Genomic DNA, 7,921 nt, shown 5'->3' with positions numbered 1-7,921 from the left:
GGAGTATTTGAGCTGCTTCCAGAATTAAGGCACCGAGTTTGAAGCGTTTCCATTTGAGCACCAGAGTGTGGTCAATAATGTAGTTGGGCTTTAAGTCACTTAGTGCTGAATAAATTAACAGTTATTCCCCTTCTTCCCATTCTACAAATCCAGGGCAGCCCCGACACAAAATCCTAAGGCTCTGCAGATCCTTGATGCATCGCTTGAGCTCAGTTTTCTATATTGATCTTAAAGTCATCATTTTAAACTCTCCAGGGGTTTAAACTCAGTGAGTTGATCCAATAACCTCAAAACCATTTAAATGCAGCTGCTGCTTGGAAGTTGCACCAATTTCTCTGTGTAGCTGCTGGACAGCTTCAGGGTGAGCATCATGGCATTGTCATCACTGGCTTTTTAGGGGGAATTCTTGTCATACCCACAGCAGGAGATTGCGAGGATGGAGCCTGAGAAGGTTCTATGCAGGTAGAGGAATAAATGCACTGTAAAGGCTTGAGGAAACTTGGAAAGAGCTGGAGCAGCTGAGCTTCCCTCTGTGGGTAATGCTGGTGAGCAGGCAGGGAAAGAGTCTGGAGAACAGCAGCTCTCATCAGAACTGGCCACCTAATTCTAGGGCCATTAATACCTGCAGGAAAGGCTGTCACTGGAGTAATTAAAGAGAAAGCAGAAAATGAAATGAAAGAGTTAACAAGGAGACTCCACGGAATGTTGTGTTTCTCAGCAATAATTGGTGGCACTGGATGGAGCAGAAACTCCCACCCTTGGCTCCCCCCAGCAGGAAAAATGCTGGCACAGGGCTGTGGGAGGGGCACTGGTGTCCCAAAGTGCTCCCAAATCTACACAGGACTGGGCAGCCCACTCATGTCTGCTGAGAAATGTCAGAAATCAAGTGCTAAATGTGTTAAATGGGCAAGAGAGACACAGCAAAGTATCACCTTTATCAGATTATTTGATCTCTACATTAAAAAAGAAGTTCAAATTGTGATAACAGCACATCTTGCCCAATCAGCAAACATAAATCCAGTTTAAATGCTAAAAAAAGGTTACATCATACTTGGCTACCTCTACAGTGCAAACAGAGGCCATACACACCTGATCCCATAGACTTTTGTTGGAAAACCAGCTCCTGAGTGTGGAAAGATGTTCTGCCCACCTTGAGGGTGACAGTTCTCCCATTTCAGCAACATCGGAGGCAGTTCCTGCTTACAACACTAATTAGGAACTTCCTATAAACATTATTCATCTCTCTCTACAAGGCAAGAAATCCAGAACAAAAACAATGTGCTAAAAAAAAAAAAGGAGATTGCTTGGCTGTGTCATAGTCTATAAATATTTCTGAGCCACCATAAAAAAAAAAAAAGAAAAATAGTTCCTATGTTGTAACAATTACACACTTCAGATTCTTAAAAAATAAGCTAGTGTTTAACCTGAGCTCTCAGCTGTAAAAATAGCTTTGTTAATCTTGGTGTAATTCTGTGTTTTATTTCAAGATAAAATGCATTCTTGCAGAGTCACATCTTCTTGCCACTTGTGAGTCTTTCAAACACTCAGGAGGAACCACAGGAAAAATATGAGGTAACTTTCTGTTGTAGCTGCTGGGTCAATGATCTTCAGTCCTCAGTATTACCTCTGTGTTGGAAACACTTTTTCCTCTGAAGAAAAAGGAAAAGATTTTAATGAAAAAAGCAGGAACATTTCCTCTGAAATATCTGAAGCAATCACACTTACGTGAATTTATTACACAAATTTTCACACTGCAAACAGAGTAAGAACATGGAGTAAAACTATAAAGAGGAAAAGGTAAACAAAGTACTTCACAGAAAGGCAACAGTCTCAGGGCCACCACTGGGGTGCTGGGAAATAAAACCTTTCCAGTTGGCTTTGAGGAAAGGAGTGATCTTTGTGCCCCAGGCCAGCCACTGAGTCACCGTTTATGAGCACTGGCACATGCTGCTGTGTCCAAAAAAGAAAATAGCCTTTTCCTAACTTCTCTCCTCCTGAGTTCTTCAACTCCCCCCACCCCTCCAACCTCTCTCTTAGAGGCAAAACAACTGACTGATGAGAATAGCTAAATTACTGGCAGCTAGGGAGGAAATTGCCCTAATGTTTGCCAGTGCACCTGCCCTCAAATGAGTTTCAAAGCAATTTAAAACCAAACAAACACAACCAAAATCAATTCAATCACTTCTGTATATGAAACTGCACAAATGTTTGGTTATTTCTGAGCCTGCTCTGCTTCAGATCTAACTGATCACAGTGATTCGTTGCTTTTTAACACAGAAAGAAAATGAAAATTATGTATTAGCCAGTGACTTGGAGAACCACTCATTCTTGTCATGGATCTGCAGTGGATTGTGGCATGTTTGTTCCACCAGCTCTTTCTCACTTGAGGCAAATGTGATTATTTCTGTAGGCTCAGCGTGCTCTCCCCACTCTGCTGCCTCAGCACGGGGCTCAGCACTTTTGGGGATTTGCTCCTGAAGCTTTGTAACATCAGTGGTTTCAGGATGCAAGTCACAGTGCTGGCTCCAACCTATAAAACCTCTGTCTGCTTTTACCTCAGGGCTCTTTTCAGGAAAGGAAGAGTTCTCTGTGCACAGGAACGTTACAGCAGAGGAAAGTTTGGCACTCGAGCTGCTCAGCATCCATCTCCCCCAGGTGCCCCATCAGCTGCACTCCACAGTCCCCACGGGCTCACAGAGGAGTCTCAGTGACTCCAGGCTTAATGCAGAACCAGCAGAACATGAGTGCAGCCAGCCAGCCTGACTCCCCAGGGCACAAACAGCTCAGGGACTGCAGCTGGAATACCCAAGAGAGAACTGAGCAGCAGCTCCCCATGGGCTGGAGGCTGATCCACAACTGGAGTCACACAGTGTCACAGCCCAGCTGGCTCTGGGGTAACCTCCCTTTGCAGGCACGAGCCTGGGCTGTGTCAGCACTGAGAGGTTTCTCTTTTTTTGCCAGTTTTTCTCCTCATTGTTGCTGGTTCTTATTCAGTTTTGTGTGCTGTTCAGGATTTTAACCATATCTGGTTACTCTTTTGTCCTCAGAACCAGACAAGGTGGTGCCTACTGCAAGCATCCAATCCACAATAGGAGAACAAATAATCAGAGAGTGAGAAATTTCCTGACTCAGAAAGAAAAAAAACAATCTGCAGTGGGCAAGGCTGCTTTGGATATTCTGAAACAGCTCTATTCAATACATTTTATTTTTGGGGCTCTGAGCCCAAGAACAGTATCCTAAAACAGCCCTTGGCCTTGGCACTGGAAAAAACTTCCCAATCTCTCATTCAGCAATGTTCACATTCTTGATCCTGTTATCTGTAACACACAGAAGGGTTTTAACTACAATAAGGAGAGCACAGGTACTGGGGAATGAAGCTGTGAGATCTGACTGCCCCAAGGATGAGGAACACACTTCACAAGAGTTTAATTGTTTGACTAAAGGAACTACTTGCTGACTTAATATCTGTTTGCTGTTACAGTACTCACAGGACTTTTATTGGAAATGCACTTAGAATCCTGTGCCAGGCCCATCTCAAAAATCCATAAAGTGTATTAATATTGCAGATGCATTTATAAAGAGGGAAGCAAACAAAAAAAGATCAAGCTGAAAACACTTCCATGCTCAGGGAACATCACAGAGAAAAAAAAAGGAAGCTTAGCATCTCTTTCTTCTGCAGCAGGTAACTGGCTTCTGTGAAGAGTTCCTGCAAGTTCTGTTGTTTCTATTGTAATGTAAAAATACTACATGGAAATCAAAGGACTCAGAGAATAAAATTTCCAGAGCTGCCAGGTTCAAGCTGGTGAGCAGCAGGGGTACAGCTCTTAATTCCCCCTTCTCCTCCCTGTCCCAGCAGGGCACAGAATCCAACATGTACCACTTCCCCCTGATTAAATTTTAAGGGCTGTATCACATATTTATTCTGTTCTAAAGCTCAGTTTAAAACAGCCCCAGGTAAGCCTGGTTTTAAGCACAGGTTAGCTGGCCTGGTTATACATAGATTAACTCAAACATGCTTGACGAGTTTTTGCCCGGAACTTCTCTGAAAGTAGATCAAAGATTCCACAAATGTGGCTCAGGATTTGCTCCTGCCACTACACAGGAGTTTCCTTCATTTTATATCCACTAAAACTGAAGGAGAAGCCAATTTCCAAGCTCAAAAATGCAGCATCAGATCCTAAAGCAGAGTCATGGGCAGACGGAGGAGCTGAGCTGTGCTGTGACGTGCCAAGCAGTGAGCAGGAGCCAGACAGCTGATGGGGCTGGGCAAGAGCCACAAGCAAGCACTGTGTGCAGGGAGCTTTTCAGGAATCCTCCTACTCAGGAGCCTTTGCAAAAGACTAAACTGCTGCTGTCTTTGCCACTGAATGAAATCCTGCAGAGGAACTTCTGAACAGAATATCCTTTCAGTTTATGCAAACGCTGGCACACAACCTTTACAGTGAGGCCCAGCATAGCGAAGGGTTTATGGTTCTGAATGTTATAAAAATGGCTTTGTCTGTTCCTTACAGCAACGTTGTTCTGGTCAGGTTCATCCAAGGCTAAAAGAAGTGCAACTTTTTAGAGGGAGGTGAAATGTGTGAGGAAGAAGATGAGGGTTCAGCACTGCTCTGAAACCAGGAGCCTAAATCCTCCCTTTGGGATATACCCCAGTACAAGTGTGCTCATTGCTAGGGACAAAAGGTACAATGTCCTTGTCAAACAAGGTAGAAATTCTTATGGATATTTACCCACTAAACAAGTGACCCTTTCTCTGATTACTTGTGCTGCCCAAATACTCAACAGGAACTTTATCAGCACTTGTGCTCATAAAATAAACTGCCATGACAGCTACATACAGGTTCTTTTCTTTGACCACTGAATATATTCTCTGATCCTGCTATGAAGGAGCTAAAACTACTAACACACAAGAACTCTGCCTTTATTTAAGCTGAGTTTCTGGTTTAAATTCACACCCAAAGTATCCTATATATTCCCTACACTGCCCTCCTTTCCATGAATAAAATAATAAACCAGTTCTGACTGCGAGTCTCTGGGACAGCAAAGCAGTGAGTGTGTGCTGAGCCTGAGAAATCATCTAATTTGCTTCAAGTCAAAAAAGATCAGTGTTCACTTTTTTCTAGACCTCCTGCAGCTTGCCCCAAAATGACTTCTGCCTTCCATCTGTTCAGACACAAGCAGGAGTCAAATCCTGTCATGACCTTGAGCAGCCAAACAGAATCCTATAAAAAATTCAAGCACTAAGGCAAGCAGGAATTGTCTCTTCACAACCAATATCCTCCTCACGCTTTGCTAATGCAATGCAAGCCAAGCATAAGGGAAAGGATGTTCCCAATCAGTATTCCTGAGGCCTCAGCCTTGTTCTGGGAGAGCAATCTGTACCTTACTCATGTTGTTGGTCTTGGGAATGCTTGTGTGGAGAAGGCTGAGCTCCAGATCAGTCAGCATCTGTCGGGACTGGGCCAACGAGCGCTCCAGCTTCCAGAACAGGGAACTGGTGCCCTGCAGGACACAGAGAAGGAGCCAAAGTTATGGAAGGATCTTTTTTTTTTTTTTTTTGGAGGATTTCAAAGAATTATAACACACCAAGAATCAGCATTTTGAAATGTTTCTGTTCAAAATACTGCAAAGTAACAGACTCAAACTGCTGGTGTTCCTAATAAACACAGAGCTCTTTCCTAATGCCATTTTAAACAGATTTCCACATGTGGGTATATTAACCACTCACAAGAGAAGTACTTAAGGGATAAAAGGAGAGAATAAAGTCATGAGACAGAGGGAAAACCAAGTAGAACAGGAAAGAAACAATGTCCAATAGCTTCTGATAACTGCATCCACGTGTACCCAGATATTTAGTGGAATTACCAATTAGCCAGCATCCATTTTCCTCAAGCTTTTCATTCCAAAGTCTTATTCACTTTAAAAAAACTCATATTTATGTTGTCCAAGACCTACTGCGGCAACAAGGAGCTATTTTGAAAAAATGCATGTTATCACCTTTGCCATAAGCCTGCTGTCTCATCATTTGAGTACCCAGTTCTTCCATGCCTGGAGGCATTTGCATTCCTATCATCAGTCTTAATTCCTCATAATTCCCCTCAAAATCAGTCAAGGACACTGTGCAATAAGATACTGACTGTGTTCATGCAGTATCTCTTTGCTGGTTTAGTCACTGCCAGGTCACTGATGTCCAGAGGGGAATCTTCATCAGAGAATTTCCCAGAACTTTGGGTCATGTTGGTCTTAGTGGATGTCAAGGGAGGAGAAGTCAAGCAGAGGGAATTCAGATTCACGATTTCTTCACTGTTAAAAAAAAAAAATCAAGACATTGGCAGAAGCAGCATCACCATCCTTTTTAAACTTTCAAGGGAAAATCATGGCACAACATAAATAACTTTGGGCCCGGAGCCAAGGAAACCAAGAAGCCTGGGAGGTTACCCTGTTCCTCAGAGCATTGCCATGTTTAACAGCTTCCCTAGATCAGCTTCATCCTCTGAGCACAAGGGTTTGACATTCAACCAGTCTCAACCAGCTCCATGACCATGTGCTTGAGTGTGTATTTAACCTTGCAAGGAGCACACAAAGGGAAAACTTTGCTCTTCCCAATACTCTGCTACTCGCTCTCCTCTCACCCTCAAATCCCTTTCTGGTTCTAATCAACCATTAGGCAAATTAATATTTGTAGGTGTACCTTTCAAGGGAATTTCACAGTGTTTTACAGTCACCATCTCAGTTCAGAGATCACAGGAGAGCTTTCCCAAAGAGGCTCGAGTTTATTTATTTTTAAATGTAGGGGCAAACCATATTCATCACCACAACAGAAGCAGACTGCTAGCCCTGCCTGGACTGGCAAATAATGAAAAAAAAATGTGTATTTTATAACAAATATCCTTTTTGAATTGATGGCATTTCAGTAGATGCTCTTTAGATATTTATTTTGGTGTGACAATGCATTCCATACCTGACAAGACTGTTAAAAATAGGTGTATTTTTAACTGACATTCAATCTAGGAAAAAGCCCTCATGAGAGTTACCAGCTCATGAGTGTCTGCTGTGTCCCATTTCACTTCTCCCATAAAACACTGGGATAAAACAGGCTCTTTTAAGAGAGAAAAGCTCACAACTGTGTTTCTGACAAGGAAAGGTTCTGTGGAGGTGTGAGGGAACAAGCAGCCTGGAACAGGGATGTGAGGAGATGAGCAGGGCCTGTCCTGGAAAACACACACAGGTTTGATTTTGAGGCAGGGAAGTGGCTCAGGAATGGGTGGTTTAGTCCAGCCCAGGCAGACTCAACAAGTACCTGCTGATGCACCATCTGTAAAATGAGAATTGAGATAAAAATCCAAAGGCAGCAAACGTTGGCCCAACATAAATGAAGTCACCAAGTCAGAGCACAGAAATGATTCCTGCACTCTGGGATTTCACAATCCCCTCTGCCATTGGGGAAGGCATTTGACTGTTAACAGCCTCCTTGTTGGCTGTTCCAGAACTCAGGAACTCATGGCAAAAATATTTGCTGGGATGACAGGGAGGTGCCAGCACCCTTCCCTAAACACAAGCTACATCATCAGCACTCTGAAAGCAGCGATGGAAAACTGGAGGATCCAGATCCAAGTCCCAGGAGGAATGTTGTGCTGGTCTCTGCCATTAATCCCTTCACAGAAGCAATGCTCCTGCCTTCCTCCCATTTAGGGGTGAGGATTTATTGCCTGCCAAATCCGAGTCAGCAGAGGCTGGAGAGCAGAGAGTCAGAGATTTGCACTGAGTCAATCCATCTCCAATTAGCAGGGCCCCAGGACCAAATGTGGGCATCAAGAAAACTGGAGAGCTCAGCAGCAAATCCCACAGCTCCCCCCTAACTGGAGGATATCTTCTAGCTGCACTGCCCAGGTTGAATTTGTTCCTTTTCCCCTTAAAATTC

The 7,921-nt window shown here is 43.5% G+C and overlaps 1 long non-coding RNA gene across 1 annotated transcript; it reads right to left on the bottom strand.

The window, feature by feature from the left end:
• Window positions 1-1,463: 1,463 nt before the first annotated feature.
• LOC144247216 (uncharacterized) lies at window positions 1,464-6,371 on the bottom strand. Its single transcript, XR_013340936.1, has 3 exons — window positions 6,138-6,371; window positions 5,383-5,502; window positions 1,464-1,649 (listed from the first exon to the last, which is right to left on the bottom strand). It is a non-coding gene; the product is annotated as an uncharacterized LOC144247216 (long non-coding RNA).
• Window positions 6,372-7,921: the final 1,550 nt, after the last annotated feature.

This window comes from Lonchura striata, chromosome 18 (genome assembly GCF_046129695.1).
Source record: "Lonchura striata isolate bLonStr1 chromosome 18, bLonStr1.mat, whole genome shotgun sequence".
Classification (NCBI taxonomy): Eukaryota; Metazoa; Chordata; class Aves; order Passeriformes; family Estrildidae; genus Lonchura; species Lonchura striata.
Note: the sequence above shows the minus strand (reverse complement) of the source record. Positions and strands in the feature narration are given on the sequence as shown.